Source organism: Strongylocentrotus purpuratus, unplaced genomic scaffold (genome assembly GCF_000002235.5).
Source record: "Strongylocentrotus purpuratus isolate Spur 01 unplaced genomic scaffold, Spur_5.0 spur5_scaffold_20, whole genome shotgun sequence".
In the NCBI taxonomy this organism is placed as follows: domain Eukaryota; kingdom Metazoa; phylum Echinodermata; class Echinoidea; order Camarodonta; family Strongylocentrotidae; genus Strongylocentrotus; species Strongylocentrotus purpuratus.
In genome coordinates, this window is record NW_022145606.1 from 30,395,716 (window position 1) to 30,406,679 (window position 10,964).

Here is a 10,964-nt window from a genome sequence, read left to right on the forward strand (position 1 = left end):
CCTTATTTCTAAACAATTATATTCGATTCGACTTTTTAGGCAATCAAAAAGTTGATATCTAACAAAAAAATATTATGTCATTATCATATCTTTACAAACATTGGAACAAACTAAATGTTACTTTGAATTGAATTGTAATGAATATAATAACAAACAAAAAATAATAATGAAGTTATACTAAACGTAAGTGAATCGCAATCATGACATCGTATGTACTTCTTGCATTTGAATAATTCGAATGTGTCGGATCTGCGGAAGATATTAGAAAATGTAACGTCACGATAAATAATTATGCAAATAAGCATTGCATAATGGAAAACAGATCGTGTGCAGTCAGTAGTTTGAACTGATGTAAAAGGGCGTAAGAATCTACTGTGAGAATTTCATAATATGTTGGTACATACTGTCTTGTGTATGATAATTATGAATTTGAATTTGAATGGTGGTAGTTATTTTACCTGACTGCTAAGAAAGCATAAATTCTTGTAAGTAAGCAGCCAGACGGCCGACGGCTTTAGGTCCTCTCCGAGGGACCTGGCAATGAGGATTAATGCCTTACCAAAGGGCACTAGCGCATTGCCTTGGTTTCGAACCCGAGTCACCGGTTTACGAGACCACTGCTCTACCGACTGAGCTATCGCGCCTCCAAGTGTTATAAGTGTTTAACATTTACTGTCATTTTTTTTATTTTTTTATTGTTTTAATAATCTTTTAGGTTTTTATTTACGTTCATGGTGCATTCATGTTACTGTGTTCTGAAATTGAGTTAGAAGCTACTAAAAATTCTTTGTCTTTCTCTTGTGTGTTTCTTTTTTTCACTTTATTAATGCAATGTATGATCATTTCTAAGTTTAATTTTTATTAACTCAAGAATGTTGACACTGATGATCAGTGATATATCTAAATGCCTATTTAAACCCATGTAGCTTTTCTTATATGGGTAAATTGCTATTTATATTAGAAACTCAACGAGACGATCAGATTTATTATACGGATGTCTTTACGCTAACTATCAACATCATTATGTATGTTAATAGTAGTATCAGTAGGAGCAATTGAAGTAGTAGTAGTATTAACAGTAGCAGTAGTAGTAGTAGTAGTGGTGGTGGTAGTAGTAGTAGTAGTAAGTATATTATGTATTAAGTCATATATGATTTGGTAGTAACAGAATTTATACTGGCTGACACTACAGCGGAATAACAGGGCGTCATGCAAAGGCTTATATCAACCGCAAATATTTAAAAAATATGTTATTAATGTTCAGTTATGAATACGCCTTACTGGAAAGAACAGTAAGAAGGATTATGCCGAAGATGAAAACAGAGAGAATGAACAGAAGAAACGAAAGAAGCTATTAACCGTGTTAAGATATTTCCTCTCGATAAACCGAATTAGTTTTTCATCTTGGAAATGCTACACGACATAACTCCTTTAGATGGATAACGGAGAGAACTCGAGAAAAACGTGCGGGAAAGAAAAGATGACTGAAAATAAGAAAATGGATGGGATAGTGTAGCGACAGACTAAGAGAGAGGGGGTGGTAGTAACCCCTTCAGGGCTTAGGGGTGTCTGGTTTCTGCCAGTCCTTTTCAGGTGGTAGAATTAATACCTCTCCGGCCTTAGGGGTAACGGATTAATATGACGACTAATCGATACGCATCAATATCTAATGAAGTAATTGTGTTCCTAATCGCCACCACTGTGCATTAGAGTGCACCGCGCCCGGCCTAGCCGGCTAGAGAGAGAGAGAGTGTGTGGAGAAGCCGTGAGCGAGTAGCAACGTTGTAACTGCACCGCGGTGTAGCTATGTGTGTATTGCAATGATAATAATAATGCTGATGAATTAGTTTTGGGTTAATAATTCGCGTGCAGTAATTTTAACTCATCTCGTATTCGGCGCCTCATTTTTTCTTGTCGGGAATTAATAAAGCGAACTGTTATTCGGTTAATTAAAACTTTCAATTAGTATTCATGTCCGGTCATTTCCCTCTCCATGAATTTTTTTCTTCGAATTCCTCACACTTCTTTCATCTAATTTTATCTGCCTACTGTTTTTGTTTGTTCTTATTTTTCCTTTTCTTTTCTTCTGATTTTAAATTATGCATATCATTCTTTATTATTTCTCTTATCTTTTCCATGTCCGTTCTTCTTCTTTGTTGTTCTTGTATAATCCTTGCATTTTCATTTAGACATCTTTTGTGACTCGCTGTGGCTCTTTTAATGGACATTCTTTAGTTAGATACATAAATGTTTTTTGTTTTGTTATCAATGTATTTGTTGTAAAATATATCTTTGTCCCAGTTGTCTCAATTTCTTCTGTTCCCCATATGGGTCCGTTGAAGAAATAAAACAAACCTTTCAACATTTCAACCTTTCATTGGTATTGACGAATTTGTTGTGAGTTATATTATATAGGCCTCTCCCTATACCACATACGCTTTGCGAAGTAACTACGTGGTACAAAAAAAAATATATGGGCCTACTGTAGGCTATAAGCAATAACATCAAATTAATTCCATTATTATTGTTAGTGATTTTATTATGCTATATTTAGTTATTTATGTATGTATTTATTTATGTATTTATTTATAAAATATTTATTTTATTATTCACTTCTTATCTATCTATTTATTTATCTAATTATCTATATTTCTATCCATTTATTTACTTGCGTATTTATTTATGTTATTATTTGTTTTGTTTGTATGCCTATTTACATCTTCTATTTTAAAAACGCATTATTAATTAGCGCAGCAAGAATGACATTGGAAGTTTTGAATTTATCTTATTAATATAATATTTATATTATTGTATTGGCATATAAGGGCAACGAGTATGATTTGATATGAATCATCAACACACCCATTTCTTATCACTTTATGTAACATAATTGGCATCAGAAATATTTTGTTAATTGTAATCATTATTATTATTACTAGTGGTGGTTGTGGTGGTGGTAGTAGTAGTAGTAGTAGTAGTAGTAGTAGTAGTAAGAGTAGTAGTACTAGTAAGAGTAGTAGTACTAGTAGAAGTAGTAGTAGTAGTAGTAGTAGTAGTAGTAGTAGTAGTATTGGTAGTATAGTAGTATAGTAGTAGTAGTAGTAGTAGTAGTAGTAGAAGTAGTAGTAGTAGTAGAAGTAGTAGTAGTAGTAGTAGAAGTAGTAGTAGTAGTAGTAGTAGTAGTATAAGTAGTAGTAGTAGTAGTATAGTAGCAGTTATATTGTTTTTTGGAAATCTTTTCATAAGTTGTATTCTCTTTTATTTGTTATATATTTATTTGATTATACTTATCATAAATGTTCTGGTGACGATGATTATTTTTTTATTTTTTTATTATTGCAACCAAATATGTATGCTCATCAGCTGTATACATCTATTTGTAACTTTCTTTCTTTGTTGTTGTCTTTATTCTTTCGTCCTTTCTTTTTTTCTCTCTTCTTTTATTTCAAGAAAGAAAACCGTATTTATTGAGCAGCAAAAAGTACCTTCGTTTCTTTTTATCGCAAATATAACCCCTCCTCTCACTCTCTTTCTCTCTCTTCCTCTCTCTCTCTGTCTCTCTCTCTCTATTTCTCTCTAATTATGTATCCATCCCTTCCTTTCTAATTCCTGCTCTCAAACACGTCTTTCCTTTTTTTTTCTCTCTTCTTTTATTTCAAGAAAGAAAACCGTATTTATTGAGCAGCAAAAAGTACCTTTGTTTCTTTTTATCGCAAATATAACCCCTCCTCTCACTCTCTTTCTCCCTCTTCCTTCTCTCTCTCTCTCTCTCTCTCTCTCTCTCTATTTCTCTCTAATTATGTATCCATCCCTCCCTTTCTAATTCCTGCTCTCAAACACGGATGCCCTCTTCTCGATACTACAGATCCAACATCGAATCCATCACTTGAGATGACAGCACTCAAATTAAAAACGGGAAACCCAAAAAGAAAATGTCGGTAGCCATGAAGGAAAACCTTACTAAATCCCGCCAAGAGGGAAAGACAGAGCGTACTTCAACTAATTTCACTTTAAGTACATATTATCATACATCATTCAATAAGCTTCGAGGAGACATTGATTGATGTTAAAACCGCGCTCAAATGCACGGGAAACGGGAAAGATTCTTTAGAATTACAACGCAAGTGGGTCTACCCGATGTAAGTACGTTGTGTGCTGCTGCGACATCACATGGCAGCGGTTTCATGATCGAGCATCGAGCCGAAACACCCGGCGCGCAGAGCAAGCAGGGAACCGCTCGATGACACGGACGGAAAAGCTGAAACGCCGGATTCTTTAATTTGCTATAAGAGAGGGAAAAAATGGAGAGGACTTAAAAGCGAAGAGAAGGATAATACTGAAGCGTGAGAAACAGAACGTAAGGCTTGCACATGTGTTTAAGACAAACATGGCTAGTCAATACTCGGAGGGGATATGTATATAGAAATTAGCTGTAGATAACACGAAATGAGCTTGGATACATTTCAATTTTGGAGTTAACGGGATTATGAGAAATTCAGTTTTCGTTTTCTTTCTTCCGCGTTTGTAAGAAGGAAGGAAATAGAAAGTACTTAATGGAATCAAATGAAATAAGATATCTACCCTTTTGTGCTCACCAATTCTCTCTCTCTCTCTCTCTCTCTCTGCCTCTCACTTCAATTCTCTCCCATTTTCTTTTATTTTCATTTTTTTTTATTAGGAATAGTTCATGATTTCTACCGACGGTCATTTAATATGTATCGTTTTCTATGTAATTTCATTTTCCTCTTTCCTTATATATTACATGCATGATAATGACATTACATGAAAGAGTAAATGTTGGCAGTGCAGTTATGCCTATTCCATGTACGTGTACTTTTAATGTTTTGACCTTTAATATATCTGAACATTATGCTTTATGATTAATTTAAGAGTTATTTCTGTTGTCTTTAGATTGCAGTTTCCAAAAGCCAGTAGGAGAGATTTTCACTCACTGAAGCTTTATTTTTTTTTTTTTTGGCTGAAGGAACACTAGAGGAACACAGCTTTTCACCTGAATAGTTTCAGTGGCCTAGTGGTCGAAGGCATTGGTACGTTACATGCCAAGGACCCGGGTTCGAATCCCGGCTGAAACAAAAGACTTGACCTGTTCCTTTGTAATCTCAGCAAAAGAAATTAAGTAGTATTTCGGCAAGACAAATCTAAATGCAAAGGTGTACTAGGAGTAGAAGTAGATTTTTCATCAGCAATATTGACTTTGAAATGTCAATAATTCACGAAGAAAATTGGAATTTAACCAAAAAAGTGTTGCTTAAATATAAAGCGTAGTTATAGCAGTTATACATGTGGGGTAGCATAGCAATAGCAGTCATTGGTGCAATCCACATCTTCATCATGATCATCATCGTCAAAATCGTCTTCACTATCACCATCATCATGAACAATACTTTCATCACCATCACCGTCAGCATCATCATCATTGTCGTCATCATTAACTTCATTATCATCATCATCCTCACTTATCATCATCATCATCATCATTATCATCATTATCTTCATCATCATAATCTTCATCATCATCACGCTCATCGGCAACATCATCATCATCTTTTTCATCATCATTTTCATCATCATCATCATTACCATCATCGTTATCATCCTTATCTTCATAACCACCACGCTCATCTTCATCAGCATCATCATTCTCGTTATTACGACCATCATTATCATCATCATCATCATCATCATCATCATCATCATCTTTATTTTCAATACAACCATCTTTTTCGTCACCCCCATCATCATCACCATCTCATCATCATTATCATCATCACCATCATCAAAACCATCCTCCTCTTCATCCTCTTCATCACCACCCTCATCATCCACATCTTTCTCCTCATCCTCATCATCATCTCACCTTCGCAATGCATAATCAGCACCAAAACGTCCAAAGTTCCCCAGCAGCTCCACATCAATCTTGACATACAAAGTTCGGCGGAGCGACAGAATTAGGCGGATTCTTTTGCCTCATTTGCTAAGAACCTTGGGGCTAAACATGTTCTCTTTTTACGCTACGCTAGATACCAAAAATAAAATCAATGCCGGGCCAAGACCAAGGTCAAATATCATTCACAATGCCAGCTCTGAATAATAACCCTCTTCCCCCATCTCTCCCCCAACTTTTTTTTGGAAGAGGTTGTCGCTTCGCTTAAAGATAAAATTGCTTACTGGTCTTACGGTCACAGAGTGATAGGAACTGTCTTTTAACAATTGGGATTGTGTAGTAAAATGTAATTTATGTATACCATTTCGTTTCGTTTCGTTTCGGAATGATCAAAATGAAGAAAAAAATTGAATTAATCTTGCTGAATACCACGTCCACTGCACACATAAATGAGTATATGGGACAACACACATGATGTGGATTGAAAGTTTGTCCATATTTTCACCTCCCTTCTTTTTCTTCTCTGTGTTGTTGTCATGTTTTAATACTAGGGGACTTTAAGAGTAATCTTTATTAGAGGACATTCATTTCGACTTTGATATCCTTCCAAAATGACATACACCACTGTACATAAAACGCTAATGCTCTCGAATTATATCTCATCTTTGCCAAAACCCAATTTTCCCTTTAACCCCTTAACAGGGAAGCGGGGAGATGTGGTTGTTACGCATGTATGGTTCTGATTGCAGCCATTTAGCGCCGCGGCTACTTGATTTATATTTCGGTTTTGGTTCTTAATGTGTTTATTTAATCAAGGGTAAAAGACAAGGAAGAAATGTAGGTGATGGAAAAATCACTGCTTTCTTATAGTTAGACACCCTTTCTCTTTACCCCCCCCCCCCCCCCCCCATTCTCTATCTGTTGTTACTCCCGATGCCCCTCCCCTCCCTTTCTTACAAAAGGTTGCAGGACCTTGGGCCCGTTTCACATAGCCTTTTTTCGATGACAAAAGACAAAAATCAGTGACAAATCTGTTGATAGCCAATCAGAAGCAAGGATTTCAGTAGCTTATAACAAAAACTGGCATTTGTCACTGATGACAAGTTTTATGAAACGCCCCCTGGTTTTGCCATCAAAGCTAATAGAAAGCGGTCCGTTAACACTACCATAGTTACAATTCATTTCAGTGTGATCAAAGAAAAAAAGGTTAATTAGATAAACATAATTATAGAATTAAAAGGGTACAATTTAGAAATTGAATACTGATTAACATCTATCTTGAATCTGTCCATGTTCGGTGTAGGGGGGTATAAGCTTGAAGGGAAATACTTAATCGGGTTGCCCTTGGTATGTAAGCACCATTATAAAGAAATATCCGTTTCTTTAATTTTATTTCATCTTGGTCATCCCCTTCCCTAAAAATATTTGTTGATAAGTTGATAATGAGCCTTTTTTTTGTACAGATACGCCAGAAATCAGAAATCAGAAATCATTTGCGCCCAAATATTGAAAATTTAATTTCCGATGGTTGCTCATACAGCTCATATCTGAAAACCTGACAATGACTGACAACTGGAATTTGTAAAACATATATTTATCAGCATCAATTTGTCATGAAATTAATACCATCATCAGTAGATTTCGCTATGATAAGTTTATCTCTCGTACACGTTTTATCTAAAACTTATAATCCGTGTATTTTGGTATTTTTTCCAGATCTACAGATTTAGCAATCTTGATCATGTTTATAACCTAACCATCTGCATGCGCATCATCATGTATATGTCTTTAACATAATACCGTTTCAATACAATATGGGGCTAACCGCACTTCTTTAGTGAAGAGGCAACACCATTAAATTCCAAAACATCACTGCACAGCTAATCGTGCAACTTTTAAGTGTTTCGATGCATTTTCATACTGCTTTTAACGACAGCTATAGCGCGCAGACGACACAGGCCCTGCCCCTAAAAATGGAGGGGGAAAAAAAGCGGGAAAATTCTGCAAAGAACTGGAGCGTAATACCTCAACCAGCAATATGTTATAAGATGGCGTGCTAAAAGCTAGTCAATCAGTCCGCGCATGCGTGAGATTGTGGCCTGGGAAGACGGAAGGTTTTGAGATGAAGGTTGCAAATTGGATGAGATTGAGAGAAGAGGAGAAAAGAGAGTTATGGAAAGAAAGAGGGGAAGAAGAAGAGGAGGGGAGTCAGATTGAAAACAAGAAATGAACAAGATAGTAATAATGCAAAAAAGGATAAAGCGAAAAGGTCAAGAAGAAGAAGAAGGAGAAGAAGAAGAAGAAGAAGAAGGATAAAGCGAAAAGGTCAAGAAGAAGAAGAAGGAGAAGAAGAAGAAGAAGAAGAAGGATAAAGCGAAAAGGTCAAGAAGAAGAAGAAGGAGAAGAAGAAGAAGAAGAAGAAGAAGAAGAAGAAGAAGAAGAAGGAGAAGAAGAAGAAGAAGAAGAAGAAGAAGAAGAAGAAGAAGAAGAAGAAGTAGAAGAAGAAGAAGAAGAAGAAGGAGAGAAAGAAGAAGAGGGAGAGAAAGAAGAAGAAGGAGAAGAAGAAGAAGAAGGGGGAGAAAAGAAGATGAAAGAGGATGAGGGTGAAACTAGTGGTAGTGGGGATTGTTGTGAAGCTGATAATGATGACGAGGGACAAGGAGAAGAAGAAGAAGATTAAGAAGAAGAAGGGAAGAAGAAAAAATGATTAAAGAAGAAAGGGAAGAAGATGGAAACTCTCTCTCTCTCTTACCTTTCCCCTCTCTCTCTCTCTCTCTCTCTCTCTCTTTCTTTCTCTCTATATCTCGTCTTCGTTATTTTACATCCTCTACCTATAACTTGTTATGTTTTCAGAATAATTTCAGTTTATTCCCTGTTCCTTCAGCCGCGGTAAAGAATCCCATTGCAATTCATAGCATGGTAATTGCATTCGATTTTTGAGGCTGGTTTCGAACAAAATTCTAAATCATTGACCGGTAACGCTTACTAATAGAGGTCTTAACATGTTTGTATTTTCAAAAAAGCTACTTTTCCATACTTATTTGTATTTTGGTTATCATATTCAAAATCGTTAGATTGGCAACTCGGGTATGTCGAGGGCTTGTTCATCTATTTATTTTAATAGAAATGGTTGGATAATTTAAAGAAGATTTTGATTTTGTTCATCTATTTATTTTAAGAGAAATAGTTGAATAATATATAAAGTAGATGTTATGTTTGGTCTAATAGAAGTCTTTAAAGTTTGTTTTTGCAAAAATGTTACTTTTTCACGCTTATTGTATTTTGGTTATGGTATACATACTCCTTAAATTGGCCACTCGGGTTTGTTAAGGGCTTTTTCAGTTTGTATGTTGTAACCCCTTGATTCACACGATTGTGGTTGCTTGAATTTGAGTGCTTAAAGATATAGTTGAGTTCTGGTCATGCGATTGCATTGTGAAATCAACGGTGTGGAATCGATCAGAAAAAGCTGATTATGAAGCTTTTATGAGTATTGGTGTGTAGTGTAAGGCTCTGGAGTCGTTAAAATGATCAGAAATTTGGCCCGGTCTTGGTAAAGTATCAAGCACTGTACACAGAAAGATGTAAATGGGACTACACAAACATGTGGCATACAAATCAGGCCTCGTTTTGAAGCTGTTACTAGTCATATTTAGAATATGAAGGCATTTGAAGAGCCATGTTTTTCTTTTTTGGCTCTAGGCATGCCACGAACATAAAGTGCAAATGTTACTTGTATGAACAATATAATATAATTGATTCGTGTACTAAAAGGTATTTACTTGAGTATTAGAAGCTATTTACTTTAAATCATGTAATTATGACAATGTATGAAATAAAAAAAAAAAAACATTTGTAATTATGTGTAAGTGAACATTTATTTCGTAATTTTGTGATGTAAATATTTTTTTGAAATTTTGTATGAAATGTGAATCTTTATATGCAATTTGTTTATGAGAGGAAAGAATAAACACATTTAATCTCAACAACAACAACAACAACAATGCATGTGCAGTTTGTACTTAGATTCTAAGCCTGAATATTTGTTCTCCAATATCGACTCAAGTTAGTTGAATTCGGAAAGCACAAAATAAACAAACTATTCAACCAATCCCCTTCCAGCCAAAAAAAACATATAGTGATAATATTGACTGTACCGTGAACCCTCGCAGTAATTTGATTCGAATATTTATATTGCATCTCATAACCAAATCTCGGAATTTGCGGTTGTAGGTATCTTGATGTAATTAAGTTATTTTCCTAATAAATAAATTCGATTCCCCTTATCCTCTTGCTAGCCAGATTTCTGCCAAATTCTACAACTTGTTTTCAAAAGACGAAATGATTCGAATATTTTTCTGTCTGTTAAAAAGAAATCTTTTATTTCTGCGTCGGTACTCTCTCTTTTAGTTTCTTCTAAATGTCCCTTTATCCTTCATATCTCTTCCCTATCACACTTTTTCGTGCTCACCACCACTCTTTCTCTACCAGCCCCCCCCCCCCCCCCCCCCCCACCAGTCGTTATAACGAAAACACTTTATCCAAATATCTACCCATGTTAACGCAAGTTAACGCATTATTACATTGTGAACTTGAACGCGTTAAGCTTGTAAATTTGGGCAGTAAATGGCATTACGGTTGTGTTATCCGATGTTCGTCTTTTCACCCCATAGCTAAACGCGTATCCAATAGCGCGGTCTAATCCTCAGTAATGGCTGAGAAATTAAGTTAAGCACTGCATATAGGATAACACTTCACGCATCTTAGTTTCTCCATCTATCTAACTAAAAAGCGATCAGGCTATCTATTTATCTATATCATTATCTAACTAAATATCTAAATACAATTAATCTATCTTTATTCCTATCCATCTATCTTTCAACCTATCATTCAATCCATATATCTTATGTCTTTATATATATTTATGTTTCAATCTATCTTTCTATCTATCTAATTTCTTTTTATCTATATATCAATCTATCTATCCATCTATATTTATTTCTATCTATATATCTATCTATCTATATGTATTTCTTTATATAAGCCTATATCTATTTAT